Here is a 16,209-nt window from a genome sequence, read left to right as displayed (position 1 = left end):
TTGGGTCCCAAGAAACCCCTGCTAAAATAAATTGTGAATATTACATTGCTGGTCGGAGTAGAGTCCGACCAGCAATGTCCCATTCACCATGGTGTCCCATTCACCAAGAGTGTCCCATTCACCATGGTGATCTGAAATTCCATTTAATAGACAAGTAAAAAATTATTGGGTTCAAACTTGTAGCCTTGCTAAGTGGCATTAGACTATGAGGGCACCATACAGTTAGAGGACAATCCCCCACAGCTCAAGGAACCCCTAATAACCTTTGGAGGAACCCTACGGTTTCATTGAAGCCTGACTGAGAATGGCTAGTATATAGCATGACCTATAGCCCTCAATAATACTCTAGATCAGTGTTTCTTGGCCTTTTTAACATAAGAAACCTCCTTGAAATAACTTTCAGGTCTTTAGCGAACCCTATCTAAAATTACTATATTCACAGCTCACAGTAGATTAGTGTAGTGGTCAGTGGGAAGAATGCATCTTACATTGATGACCACTAAGAAGAATACCACCCATACAGATAGCCATTAGATGTTGGAGGACAGCCTGCCACAGCTCAAGGAACCCCGTAACGACCTTTGGAGGAACCCTAGGGATTCATGGACCCCTGGCTGAGAATGGTAGGCATATAACATGACCTATAGCCACCAATAATACTTCAGCTTCTACGTTTCTAGGAAAAATCTTGCTAAATGATTGATATTGGCAGCCCAGATACTTCACACTTTGAAATATTTCTAAAAAATGACCTATGTTTTAATATATTCATGCAACTCCAAATCATCGCTTTAAAAAAAAACAATAACATATGAACAAAATTGTAATAAACCAAAAATTATAATAATAATAATAGTAATCATCTGCTATTCCTCACTTTTCACCTTTAGGAAATTACATCTATTAACATTTAAAAGCTGTTAGCCATCTGCTGGATTTTTTAGATATAAAGAAAATGTCTATAAACCTAAAATTCTCAGCATCAGCAGATTGGTTCTTAGTTCACTGAGGAGATTTTGTGACTCCTCAGTAGTTAGTAAAAAGCAGATTTGGTACCTGGGTGTCAAAAGCACAATGTAAACAGAACATTTTTTAATGGTATCTGTTGGCACTGAAGCAATGCATGATGGGACAGTTTCCATAGCAACCAGTGTTTCATGTGAAACTTCAGTAGTGAAATCAAAGCTTTATCGATGCTTAACATAGAACTAGAAAAGCGTGTGATAGTAGAGTATAACATTCTTCCTCTGGTGATTGTCAGTAAAAATGATCAGTGTACAATGCTTGTATCATGAACAATCACAACATCAGGACAGCAATCTGATTTCAGTAAAATAAAGTGTTACAACAATAAAAATGCAAAAAATAATGTTTAATGGATGTAAATTCGCCGGGATGCGAGGCTAGGAGATGCAGATGCCGCGAATCGCAAATGGGACGGCGATGGTGGTCGGGCATCATCATGTGGACCTAGATGCTGGGCTGGCATTGCTGGAGGATGCTGCGTGCTTGTGAGGACCAGGTAAGTCCTCAATTCCTCCCCGAGGGGTTGCCATTTTCTGTAAAGAAATTTCACCCAGAACCACACTCGGGAATACGGCCAGGTGGTTAAAGCAGAACCATAATGCCAAAATTCAAAAACTCTGAGCGGGCAGGAAGAAAAGACAGGCCTCATTCACAATCTCTTGTGTAGGATGCTGGAATATGCTTCGTATACGAGCATCCCCAGGGTTGTTGTGGCTGAATGGGGTTATGTCATTCCGGTCCTGCCAAATCAAAATCCCACACCAGAAATACGACCTAAAAAAAAATGGAGGCACCTGTGACAGAACGAGGGCAGGTGAGTTTAATAAAAAAAATTGCAGTATGGCAGGTTAGTTTATTCTATTGCAAAAGGGACGTTGTTTGTTCCTTTTACCTGCAATAACTGACCTGCCTGGTCATAACTATTTATTCTGAAAGTTTATTTTTCATTTAATAGAAAAAAGTACTGGAGTTTATAATGGTATTAAAATGACTGACCAACTCTAGTTAGGTAAAGCATTTACAGCAGACGAATACATGATGCATTTTATTTCCTTACGAATATGAACTGGAGTGCGAAATGCGTCAAGGTATTTACTGTAAATGCTTTTAATAAATTAGTCTCCTAATATATGTGCTACTATTGTGGACTGTTGTCCTTTCCCCTATTGATCCGCTGTATATGGCACTACTGTAGACCAGTGATTCTCAACCAGGGAACCTCCTCCAGAGGTTGCTAGGGCTTCCTTGAGCGATGAACAATTTGGACCTCTTAGGTCAGTAAACCCGACTCCAGTGATCTTTTTGGGTAACATTCTCCCAAAAGGCCAGAAATGTAATAGGTATTCTTCCACTGACCAGTATGCTCTTTTACTGTGAACTGTGTATATAGTATTTATAGCAGGGGTTCCCCAAAAACCTAAAAGTTATGTCAAGGTTTCCCCCAGGTTAAAAAGTTTAAGTAAGGCTGCTCTAGAGTATATGTAAACATCTGTTCATGTTCCCCTAGCGGTAGAATTTATGGTTCACTTAACATATATTTATCTACCAGTGGCTGGAAACATTCAATCATTATGTTCCCGAATTATTATCTCATGCATCATTACACCTGTAAATAACCTGTGAAGCAGAAGTAGCGGTAAATCATGTAAGATACATTAATTTTTTTTACTTAAAATGTATGAAATTTATTAGTGAACACAAATATGTTTACATTCTCACTAGCTCGGCTTTAGAATTAAATGTAATTGGCCGCCACACTATACCTACAGCCCTCTAGCATTCTTAAACCTGTTAATTGCTCTCATTATACTTGGTAGATGTGAAAATAGAGTAAAAGTGCTAATTAACATCACAGCATGTGAACATGTACTTTTTTTTTAAATATGGTAAATGACATTGCTGTCCAGTTGTTTCCAGATTACCTTTGTTAGTTGGAAACTGCCCAAGGTTTATAAAAAGCATGCAATCTCACTTTGTAGTCCACTAAACATGGGTGGACTGGTAGGTAAGTGCAAAACAGTATGGGGCAGGTTGCAAAATAAAGCATTAGACCTTACACAAAGAAAAGAAAAACACCCAGAGCAAATGGCGCTCACTAAATAAAGGTTCTTGACCTTAAAGAAACCTAACTTTAAAAAAATGGATAGTGAAGAGAAAGGTTACATTTTCTTTTTTTCTTTTTGTCTTTTAAGAGTTTCACTCACTTCCTGTCCCTTTGACACCCATACAAAATGTAGAGGGCATGGGTGTCATTGGCAAGGGAAGGCGTAGACAGCAATAAAAGTACAACTAAACAACCACTAAAAATGATTGATGTTTTTGGCTGTGGCCCCATTAGAATTTTTTCTATAATCTACTGTCCTGTGGGGGAATATTCCCCATTGAAGCACAGATAGCAGTAATATTAAATGTCTTTACAAGGATTTTCTCCGACAGCTTCCAAAAATGCAGTTTGATGACCTGCAGAAGAAATCTTTTGCTAAACACAGCTGAGATTGTTGTGGGTGATCCCTTCTGCAACCTCTTGTAACTCTTTATTGACCACGACAAACTCTGCAGTTGATTCTTTTTGGATATCAAAGCACAGCTTGCTCCAGAAGGTAATTAATGTCTAGGCTCCATAATTTTTTTTTCCTTGGTTTCTTTGTGATCAACTCACAGTGGGTATTTTATACAGTAACTGACACCATGCTGCCTAATAATATGTTGAGACAAACATCTGTCCTAATTGCATTTATTAAAATAATGTACCTGCTCCGACTTACATACAAATTCAACCTAAGAACAAACCTACAGTCCCTATCTCATATGTAACCCGGGGGCTACCTGTAGTTTTTGGCAATGTTGAGTCACATATATAAAAACACTCTTCTGATTAGCCCCATGTTTTATTAGCCTACATATATAGCCATGCTAACATTCAGAACCAATGATTATAACAGTGGTAAACAGTTTATAAAAAATTTCATGTTGTATTAAATTGAAGGCAAATGGCCAAGCAATAGAATCAATGGAATAGTTAAATACTCAATTCTAATACAAAGCATCATTGTATAGAAACACAGCTGAGATGGATAATGGTTTTCACATTGCTCACTCATTGATGGTGGAACATGCACCCAAGTGCCTGGTAATTGTGTTCTGTCTCAGTGTGGAAAGCATTTTATTGCATCATGTTTCAGCCATATGTTCTAGAAGTAACACAACTGGCTGTAATGATGTATCAGGTATCCATAGAATTTCTCTAATGTTCAATATACATTTATCCAATCTTCATGGTTTGACAGTCTTTACCAGCTGTGCTGTGAATTAATGTCACTAGACTGCAAAGGTAAGCCTGTACTAGTATGTTAACTGTATTGATGTCAATGTAAAGATGTGCATGCATTTCCCACTCTAATAAAACATTACAAGTACATAACCAAAATGCTCGATGAGTGACATAAATAACCTACACATATCACTACAACATGCTAAAAATAGAGATCTTTAATAAATGTCTTGAAAAATAACACACCAGACTGGTAGTGACGAGTTGTGTTGCTTTTTCTTCTTAATGAAAGCCTTGCACACAGCAACACCAAAGAAAGGTGACGAGTTGAGCACTTGATTCTTTTAAAACTTGTGATGAATTACACATAGGTAGGCTTTGTACTACATCATACCAAAAATAACAATTCATGCAATTTTTGTTGAAGTAACTTTTTTTTATTACATAAATGGCTTTTCTTGGACAACCTGTATCAATGTATCAAACCTAGTTTTGAAACCTCCTCAATATGGTGAGTTTTAGTGTTAGAAAATAATGTATCAGATCCTGATTTTGGGCTCTATTTATAAAACAGAGAATCAGACATTTCCTCAAAAATTCCCTTTATGGGAATCAATTACTGCTGTGGAAACACATGGACCTGGAAGATTACTAAAAAGGAATTTTGAGGGAATGTCAGATTCCCTGTTTTATAAATAGTGCCCTTTGAATTTTAAGGCTTCCACCCAGTGCTACCCCTTCTTCCCTGGAAAAGTTCCTGATATGTCATTTGTTACATCACTGATCCACTGACCCAGACCCACTCATTGCAAATTCAGCCTTAAATGTGTTTTTACTTAATACAGAAAAAATAGTACAATAATAAATAAAAGGGAAGATGTTCATTTCTAATTATTATGCATTTGTTGTAAATATACAAAAGGTTTTATAATACAGGTAGTCCCAGAGTTAAGGACATACGGATGCCTCCTAGATATGAACAGGGCTTCCCTGCTCGCTTGTGTGCAGGCCAGAGGCGGGAGGGGGGCAGTTTGCATGACTTGCAGAAAAAATCTTTTGTTAAACACAGCTGAGGTTGTGGGTGATCTTAAGAGTAGAGCTGATCCACTACATTTTGTAACTCTTTAATGACCAAGACAAACGCTGCAGTTCTTTCTTTTTGCATATCAGAGAACAGCTTGCTCCAGAAGTTAATGAATGTCTAGACTCCATAAAGATTTTTTTTTGCTTTGTGATTAACTCACAGTGAGGATTTTATACAGTAACTGACACCTCACTGCCTATTAATATGTTGAGACAAACATCTGTCCTAATTGCATTTATTAAAATAACAAATCTTGTCCGATTTACATACAAAATCAACTTAAGAACAAACCTATAGTCCCTATCTCGTATGTAACCCAGGGACTATCTGTATACTATTTTACTATAAGGAAGGATTTCAGATGATACCTTTACAATAGGAAATGAAAGTAGTGAAACACTTTATTTGGTATTATGCATAATATTTTGTTAGTTTAAAAAAGATTTAACAAAGTTGAGGTAAAAGGTGGTATATTGTTTTATAATCAGCAACTGCTGTAGTTATTACATACAAACAATGCTTTGTATTTGGGGAAACCTGTACTGAAAAATATGTAGACTGCATCCCATTTCTGAAAATGACTTATTCCTGGCTGTCATTTTGCTGATACTTTCACTAAACGAGAAGAAATATGTAGATCAGGGTCCTGATTTGATTCCAAATACACTGCTTGTTTGCTTATTCAACAAGAAATGCAGTCAAGAAGTATTTCAAGAAAAAGGCTTGGGGAAAACAACTTCTTTAATTACGTTTTATTTTAACCATGTTTTTGCAATATGAGAGAGCTTGATACACAGGCTACAGTCTGATAACACCTATATGTCAATTCCTACCTATTCTTAACATTTGGTTATCAACAGTACAGCTTACATAGAGAATACTGAGGATGCACCAACGCAGGACACAATCTGAGTTTTTTGCTCCTGGAGTAAACCTGCTCTGCCATGACATAATACAGATCCCAATTTTTATTTGTTTGACTCATAAACAATAGAGTGAATCTAAATCCATTTCTTTTTGTTTTGTATAGAATGGGGATGAATTAGAATTCAGATTTTACTGCTATCCAAAGATCTTTTAGAAAGTTTTCCCCTCTGGGCCAACTTGGACTATCAAATGGACCCCTCACCATTGTGTACATTAAGGTAGGATACTGTATAAGTTAACATGCTTTGTTTTTAGGCAGCTCTTTCATTTTTAATTGGCTGCCAATTCACATCTAAAACCAGATAGACACAAATGTTTATGTACTGCACCATGATGACAGATTGCACGGTGGTTATGTGGTGCAATGTACATGCATTAGGCTGTGTTTCCAAAACCATTCAGCATTTCATTCTTTGTGCCTAGTGCATTACTGTACCATATATATGTAAATCTTCCCTAAATGTTTTTGCAAAATGCAATGCACCATGGTTATGTTGTGTATACAGTACATAATGAACATCTTAGTTGTGCAGTTTAATATTGCATAATGATATAACATACCTTTATCTGGAAATGTTTGCATACTTTAATATTGAACGGTTTTCCCTTCCAAAAAATATATTTTTTTATCAGAGTTAGACCTTTTTGTGTTTTGGTTTGTTGCTCATGTGGAATAGAAGCAAATATTACATTCTGGCAAAGTCTTCACAGTTTTTTTTACTGTACGCAGTCATATGTCTTAGGGAGAAATATTGTAACAGTAGAATGGATAAGGGGAGGTCTGTAGTCACAGGCCTGTACTTTGGTCCAAAATCTGAAATGAGAGCAGCAGATGTACAAAGGTCATGCTATGCAATGACCATGGAAGCAGAGCACAGATTTATGAGTGTCTAAGGCTGTAAATCTTCTAGAAGAGTATTGATTGTGTGGCCACTGCAATTCCATAAATAGACGTGGACTGTGGAAATCAGCTGAATGAAAAGGAAAACTTCAGGTCTAGAGTGCAGGATGGTGAGCAGAAAATAAACAAGCAATCAAGGGATAGGTGAAGTAAATTACAAGGAACATACAAAGAGACAATACACCTCTGTAAAAGTCAGGTCAAGAGCAACACTTTATGACAAAGAGCTCTGGTTTCCTTGACAAGTCATGTATGAAATATATTGGTATGATGTAGTAGAGATGAATCTACCCCTGAGTCAGACCTTTCCATTCCCTCACCAGGCTTTTCATTAATCATGCTGCAGATTTGTACAAATAAATACTATGTAACTGATTCAAAGTTAATTTTTGACTGGTTAGGTGGATGATGCCAATAAGATGTGATGGACTAATATTGGTAAATCAATATTTAGTTTGTTCTTTCTGTAGTGTGTTTCTAGAAACCATTTTAAAAAAGAATGCAGAATAATGCACCAGTTGCATTTATGGGCTCATCTGCAAGAGATTTTATATGTTCATATGCTAACAAAGGCCTTGAGTAGTTGACTACAGATTGCAATGTATGTACTAGACAGGTCATGGGGACTATGGGCCACTTTTCACATTAATATGCACCAGTTTAGATGGTCCTAGTTCACCCGGCCTATGATACGTAAAATACCTATAAAAAATACCTATTTGTAAAATAATAATAATTATATTATTATAATATACTAATATAATAAATAAATTATTATAATAATTTGTAAATGGATGAATTATTAAACGCAATGAAAAATTAACCTAATATCCACGGTTCTTCATTAACCAACATTTTCTTATGTTATACACTAGGGAATCTGTGCTGGGTAAGCATCTTCTAATAGTAATAATAATCCCACTGAAATGACCAGGAGCTGGCATTCATTCTTGTCTATACAAAAAGTCTCCTGGAGTTTATTTCCAATGAAAGCCAAGTTTAAGTTTGTGCTTATTAAATGACAGAATGGTTGCAGGCATAGTCTGACTACTACTAAGGCCCCATGTGGGTTCCCCCTTGCCACCGATTGACTAAGCAGAATGTGCACATCAAATGTTAAATGAACCTTCCACCGAAATGCAAGATTTATGTATAAGGCAATATTATATCTTGAGAAAATACCAAACTGTTCTGTGGTGCTTAAGTATGAAAGGTAATTAATTTTACAATTTTCTATGATCCCCTGTAGCCAGACACCAGCCAGCTCATCATTTTATGTTAGGAGTTTTTTATGTTCTGTTTCCTTTCCCTCTTCTATTGCTTCTTGTATTGCCAAAATAACTTTCTGAATGAATCTGGTTGGTGGCTGTGAGAAAGGTCCACTGGATAGGTAGGCTGTGCTCTTGGTATACATTTCTTACTAAGTTGAACCTTCAAGCCCTAGGACCTTTAAGTTAGCATATACAAAATTTAGGATTTTCTGCACAACTCTCTCCAATATTAAATATAATTATATCCAATATTAAATCTGCAGAACAATAATGGTATATACCCTAAGGAACTGGGGATGGGGGAGGCTTGACTAGGATGAAGGGGGCAAGAGGAACACACGTTACTGTATGGGACCTGTAGGCTGGTCAATAAATAGCAACATGTTCACTTTTCAGACCCATATTCACAGCTTCTTGCAGCGAGAAATCTATGAGCACCAACTTCTTTGCATCTTAGAAATGATATATGATCAAAAGTTGAGAGCAGCAAAGAATTGATTGATGCTGGAAGACCTGTCACAATAAATATTTTTTTTAGGAACACCCACCTTTTACCATGTCTACAAATGGTTCTGGCACCATGGTATACTTTGCACAGAATGTTTTCTTTAGTCCACATAAGTATTTCTCTACCAAGGAAGGGTTGTTTGTCCCCAGGCCTGCCCTGTAGGTTACATAGAATGTCTTTAATCTTCAGGATCTTTACAAAATATTACAGGTAATACCATACGGAGTCTTTGTTCTTCAATATGCATTCAATGTTTCTGACCCAATAGCAGAGCTTTGGCCCTCATGTTCCTGAAACAACATTGTTGTTTTGTACAAGTCAGTCTGTTAAAGTTTAGTAATTTGCTCAAAGCTTCAGCAACCCTTAAAAAGCAAGACACTAAAGGAAAAGGGTGTGCAAATAAAAATGAAATGCTTAATCTTATAAATACATAAAGTTTGTATACAGCTGAAAGATAATAGGTATGGTCAGGGTACTAGTCTCCTGGGACCAGTAAAAGCATCCGATTCTGTGTTCCCTGTATTTATGCCATGGTTTATTATTATCATCTAATGCTGTCAGATTATCATGATCTAAATATGTATTTGTTAATTGGGTTATGGTTGTGTATGGATGCGTTTATTAATGGCTGCTTAAATCTGCACTTCTATTTTATTTTTGCTGTAGTGCAGGGATTTCTTCCATAGGGTATGTACTAGTGAGTTAATAAACATTCTGAACTTCTGAGATACTTCTGCTGTTTAAGGTACTGAGCTGGAGATCAGGTCCGAGGGCTGGGCCACCAAGAGCTATCTCATTCTTAGATTCTAGAACCTTCTTCTTTACCTATGCTAACCTTGCTGCTGAAATGGATATCAATGGGAAAACTGGAGACACACACAAACCATAATTGGTCTGTTGCTGCAGTCATTGATACAGAAAAAAACACAGGACTTCAAGTGGATACAACTGTCAGCTATGTGCTACTCTTTGGGTATCCCATCTTCCCTTTTATCCCTTGTTCTGCAATAAACCTTTAAAATGTCCATGGGCTTGGCTGCCATTACTCCAAGAGGTACAGCAAGGTTAAGTGTTATACCTGCAATCAATATAAATCTCAATTGGGTGGTCACTTTCAATAGGCAAAGCCTAGTTGAGTGAAGATACTGCAAAAAACATTCTACTATGACCAATGTTTAGGCTCAGATGTCAGTTTAATACACAAATACATATATTGTATTAGCCTAAAGTGGGAATCATCTAGAGGTGTTTAACATTAGAGATACAGTTGCAAAATGAGTGTAAAAAACTCCTGAACAAGTTGTGGACTTTTTTTTTTTTACACTGTCTTTGAAGTGAAATTTATGTTTCAATATATTTTAAACTAGTTTAGAGAAATGGGAATAGTATAATGTGCTATAATCTTGTCATTGTAGTACTAGTAGAATGCATAATGCACAGCATTATTTGAACAAATCAAAACTGCTCTTCCTTATCCTAAATCATAGGATTTTAAAAACATTCTATAAACCCATTCTTCTTATGCCCTCTGCCACAGCCCTTAGATGTTGGTCAGTACTGAGCTGACACAAGGAATAACTATTATGGAGTTTGGAATATATAAGTTGAAGGTTTAACACCCATGCAGATTTCTGACATCAGTTATTGGATTATGTAACTGGAACCGGGTGGTTCAACAAATTTCACATGTCCAAGAAGTAGACAGTCAACATCTGCTCTGTTACAGTTAGTAAAGATTAAATAGTAGCAAAAAGAAAAAGGTTTGAGGCTCAGAAATTAGTGCAGAATAATAATTATGTATTTGTACATTATTGATCCATACATAATTATTAGGTACAAATGTATAAAGTATATCCCAACACTTGTTAACAGTCATAAGGTTGGGATAGCCATCCTAGACTTTAGTGTTCTAGCACCAGTGATAAGTACAAAGGGTGGGACCTATTTATGTCACATACCTCCCGACGTGTTTTGCCAGATTATGGCTTCATCAGGGGTTTGTTGTTGAAAAAGACTGTATGGTCTCTATATAGTTCAAAGAAAATAGGACAACATATAAAAAGAAAAATAAGAACATTGTGTACATAGTGTACACAATGTTCATATTATTCGGAGCCTCAAACCGTTTTCTTTTTTGCTACTTTTTAGTCTTTACTACTCAACCTACGAGAGGTGGCTCACATTGTTATGCTCAGGTAGGAGAGAACTAACCTCAACTTTATTCTGCCCTGTTACATTTATTGGTCAGTGTAAAGTGTAGAGATATAATACTTTGGAACTGTGAGACTTGCTGGCAAACAAGAAGTGTTTCCCCTTTTTACTGGGGGTTTACAGTCCAGTCATATTGCAAGAGAAGCTACTTTAAAAAGTTTGCACCATTTAGAGGCTTCAAGAATATGGCGACTATTAAAAAAAAGAAAAGTGAAAGAGAAGAGAGCTTTTTCCTCTTTTATTCCCCAATTTTAGAAACCTAAAAAAAAAACAATATTAAATTACACTTATTTCTTGCCTTTGCTTAATACTTTCAGTTTGTACATCCATCTTCAAGTTCTGATGGTTGATGCAACCTTATAACTTGGTCAAGGCACACAAGTCTAGGTGTTCACCCTTCTTTATTTGTCTGTTTCCCATAAGTCTCCTGTGTGTCTCTACCTAAACAGGTTAAAGTGAGACTGCATCATCGCTTCGTTTAAAAGGAAAAAGTGCTTTAGCTGGAGTTGTTTTGTCATCCAAAAAGAGCGATGTCCAGTTACTAGGAAAGGCTGGTAATATTTTGTAATTGTAAAGAGTGTACATGCAACTAAATTCACAGTTCCTGAGATGTGTGGTCAGAGTAATGTAAATCTAGAAGGATCAATCCAGAAATGTCCATTGGATGTTGATTGGTGTTTAAAGTATGGCATATAAAATAAGCCTGATTTATCAGAGCTCTCCATGACTGGAGAAGACTATTATGGGAGAACCTATGCGATCCAACAAACCTGTAATGGATTTCATAAAAATAATTTACTTTTGGTTTGCAAATGCTTTCAATCCTGGATCAATTCCTATTCCAGGTTTTCTAGATCATCCAGGTTCTCCCATGATAGTCTATCTTCTCCAGTCTTGGAGATCTTTAAAAATTGAGCTCCAGTGTATCCACATTGAGATAAATGTAACTTATTCAATTAAAAGGTTTCCAGTGGCCTATTAGTAACTAAGTTAGTAGAGAGCTGTTAAAAGTAGTCCAAGTTTTGAAAACACTCTGAAAATATTTCTCCAGAAACAATATCATCAGCCAGGCCACCCATTTAGATGTCAACAGTCTGTGTTCTAGTTATCCATGACCGGGGTAGCTCGGACCTTCTAGCCCATCCTTTACCAACCATTGTCATAACCTCCGCCTCCTTCCACACCTTCCCCTGCTTACCAACCACTCCCCCACCTAAATACCCCAACACCTATCTTGGATTTAAATTGGCTGGCAAGCAGCCGTTTATTTAAACATTAAATAAATAACTTTTCAAGTAATTAACAAACAAATATCCAAATAAAATAAATGCCAAATAAAATTACATTTTACACATTGATAAGCATACATTAACATAAAATAACATACCACTCCATTAATATTATAATTATTAATAAAACGGGATTATATAATGCTAACATATTACATTTAAATATAGCTTAATTAACCAACACCCTAATTTCCCTTTTAATAATACATAACCATTACAACAGTATCCATAATGTTATCAAACTCCCAATTATATACCCAAACAACCAGGCTGCAGGTCTCAGAAGGCAAAATCCGCACCCAACAAGAATTGAACTCTTCCAACATCTCCACCTTGGCCTCCTAGGCGCCCAGCATCGTCTTAGGAGCCATAATCATCCGTTCACCATAAAGGGGGAGACCCCACCAAAGGGGATCCCCCCTGCCAAAATCCACCACTTTTCCAATACACTGGATCCCTGCCTTCCAAGACCCCAACTGCTAACACAAACCAAACTCTCCACCTTAACCCTAACAGAAGGGCGGGTGGGTGGGAAACTTTTTCTTTCCAAAAGAGGGCCTCACACTTTCATCCAGCCCTTTTTAACATCTCTTATTCTTAATCTCCTCCTACCCCACGTTCTATACTAGCCCAGCTCCCTCTATCATCACTACCTTTTCTTAACCCCTTAACACCTCTGGGCTAGGCCTAGCACCCGTTCATGTAGGCCCTGCGCCTACTTCTTACGGCTACGGGCCTCTCTATAATAGGGTAGGTCGACTGTTAGAGCTGTTCTACTTTTTTACATAAAATTGTCATGCACTTTCTCCACTGGTGGCTTGGACACGCCACATTGCCATGTCATACCCAAGTCACTGATCCACCAAAGTCTCTTTCATCCATAATCTTCTGATCCTGATCACACATGTTTGAAATGCTAGCACACACTCCATGGGCTGTGACCCCATACAAAAACAAAATCCTAACGTAAAGAAAAAAAAACATTATTTGCCAATCATATTAGATCCAGCTTTGAAAAAGTTTTACCCTGAGTTCACCTTTAAATTCTTCTATTAAGCAATAAATATCAGCAATCCATATTTTATTTGAATGTATCTGATTATCATGATTGTGCTCAGCAATAACGCTCAAAATATGATTAATCTGCAATCATACACATTTAAAAGCTTGCAACTCTGGTATTTCACTTATATGAAAAACAAATGACCATGGTGGAATTTATCATCAAATCCATATATTTGCTTTAGTTACAGCGTAAAACAATAAAACATATTAGACAAATCACTAATCAATATGCACGCCTCCATGCTATGCTTAAATATTCTCACAGATAGCTAACTGGAAAATTAGCAGCCTATGCACATGTATGCATTCAATCTTTCCTTGTAATGCACATTCCCAAGACCTGCTTGTTGGCCTTTGCTTGCAGACATTTCTATGATGAATGTTTGGAAAATTTGCCGTTGTTGTGCTTGAATGATGGTGAATAGGGGAACAAGCTCTCATTATACACGGTTTGAAAAATCTGTGCTCCATTAATGTCAGTGGACATTCAATTCTATTCATTAGGAAAAGCATTTTTAAAACAACTTTAATGTCTGCAATTGTGCCACTTCATTCTATTGTTGTAGCCAAGTAGTTGATATAAATTTACGTAAAGTACATGTCAGGGTAAAATACAAAAATCATATGCAAACCAAAGGCGTTGGTGAACACTGGAACTCAAAAGAAAATACAGAATATAGTTTTAATATATGTAGCTATCTCTGTATTTTTTTATCCCTGACAATATAATAAAAAACCTGATGATCTGATCTAATTTCTTTTTGTTAATTGGCATCATTTTTGTGGACTGGATGGTGTCAGCTATGCCAGTGAATTCTCTTCAATTCCCCTCACTTTGGGAGATTTATACTAATATCCTATTAAGTCTCTGGGACAATAAAAGAAAGGAAATTTCACTTATGGTACAGTCAGGCACAAATTACATTAAAAAGAAAAAATTGCCTATACCTACACTTTAATAGTTATCGTTCCGTGAGTTTTCTTATTTTCTTTAACTTTTACAGCCTCTGTCTGTATCTGAATGTCTGACACTTCAGGTATTAGAAAAAAAGATTACACAATTTTTCACTACTTCCTGCCTTGGTGACTGATTTTGTAGACAACAGGAAGTGAGTGGAACCCTTACTAATGGGCAAACAATATATTAGATATGGACAAAAATACAAATCTTTTGGCACATAGAATTTATGTATTTCATCTAATTAATAATCTTTAAACACATACATTTAATGAAGAATCAATAGCAAATATTAGTTTTAATTCCAGTAGTTTGTTCGTCTTTCATTTTTCGTCACTTTGATAGTAATATATTGCTTTACTATGAACTACTATCTAACAGTTTACACTGCACCTCCATCATGCCCTTTTATTTAACATTTACTTTTTGCTTTTTAATATTTAAAGCAATTAAAGATAATTTGCAGCTTAGATGGTGTTTGCCTGTGGGATGAAGGAAACAAAGCTGCAACCACAATGCAGGTTGCCATGTCTGTAAAGAGGAAATAGATTATTGCACAGAATATATTGTATGCAAGAGGCTCCTCCACAATACATGCAAACACAAGTAATAACTCTGTGTATTAGCTGTAAAATATATAATAGGGACTACACAGGGGGTAAGTCAGGAAATTGGTCTTTTGTTGCAAAAAATTTTGTAACAATTTAGTTGGCCTTATTAAATGTCAACTACTTAAAGACAGAGGTATATAAAACAGTTGTGGTTTCAGGAACAAGCACTCCGAGAGCTGTATAAAATATATGAATGCATATGTTGCCTAAGTTTATGTGCGTGTGTGTTTTTTAGTCTGTTTTTTAAGCCTATCTGAAAGCATTTGGATCTAATTCTTTCTTTTAACTCTACTTCACCTCTAAGGATGTCTCTGTCTTGCATTGGTTCCCCATCAAGGACATAAAGATCTGCTACTTTCCTCTATCTGGGCATTTCCATATAGCAACCTCCAGAGGTTGCTAGGGGTTCCCAATCGGCTGCCTATTGGGTAATAATCTTCCCTATGGCCAGCAATGCAAGAGGCATTCTTCACATTGATCACCAAGTTATTGTACTATGGTCATTGGGTATTGTTATTTTTCCCAGGGGTTTCCTAAAACCTGAAAATTATTTCTAGGGTTCTCTCATGTTAAAAAGGTCAAGAAAGGCTGCAATAGAAGAACATCTCAGCTCTAACTTTGACTCTATATACACTGCTGGTCCAAAAGCAAAAGCTCCCAAGCCTGTGGGGGCAGTGGTATGATCCAGGGTCAAGGCTAGGTTCAGCTATGTTATTCGCCCCCAAAACAGAGCCCAGAGGATTACTGAATATACTTATATAATATATATTTTTTTCGATTAGTGGGTTGTTGTTTTTTTCTGATGGCACAGGCATATATCCAATGCCGGGATTCATTGAGCTCAGATTGTGAATACCGTATTTTCCGGCGTATAAGACGACTTTGTAACCCCGAAAAATCTGTGCCTAAGTCGGGGGTCGTCTTATACGCAGGGTACCGGTACTTACCTGCAGCTTGCTTCACGTCCGGCGTCCCCGCGAGTCCTCCTTCACGTCCGGCATCCTGTGCAGCTTGCGCGAGTCCTCCTGTGCAGCAACGCGAGCCTGCACAGGAGAACGTGAGTCTGGATTGGCTCTCCAGTGGAGAG

General features: G+C 36.9%; 1 long non-coding RNA gene across 1 annotated transcript in view; it reads left to right on the top strand.

Moving 5' to 3' along the window:
* Nucleotides 1–4,225: 4,225 nt before the first annotated feature.
* Nucleotides 4,226–16,209, top strand: part of LOC140340126 (uncharacterized) — a 49,990-nt gene continuing 38,006 nt past the window's right edge. Inside the window, exons 1-2 of the long non-coding RNA XR_011922594.1 lie at nt 4,226–4,357; nt 6,412–6,526. This is a non-coding gene — a long non-coding RNA (uncharacterized lncRNA). The remainder of the gene's footprint in view (nt 4,358–6,411; nt 6,527–16,209) is intronic.

The sequence above is a fragment of the Pyxicephalus adspersus genome, chromosome 10, assembly GCF_032062135.1.
Source record: "Pyxicephalus adspersus chromosome 10, UCB_Pads_2.0, whole genome shotgun sequence".
NCBI lineage: Eukaryota > Metazoa > Chordata > Amphibia > Anura > Pyxicephalidae > Pyxicephalus > Pyxicephalus adspersus.
Note: the sequence above shows the minus strand (reverse complement) of the source record. Positions and strands in the feature narration are given on the sequence as shown.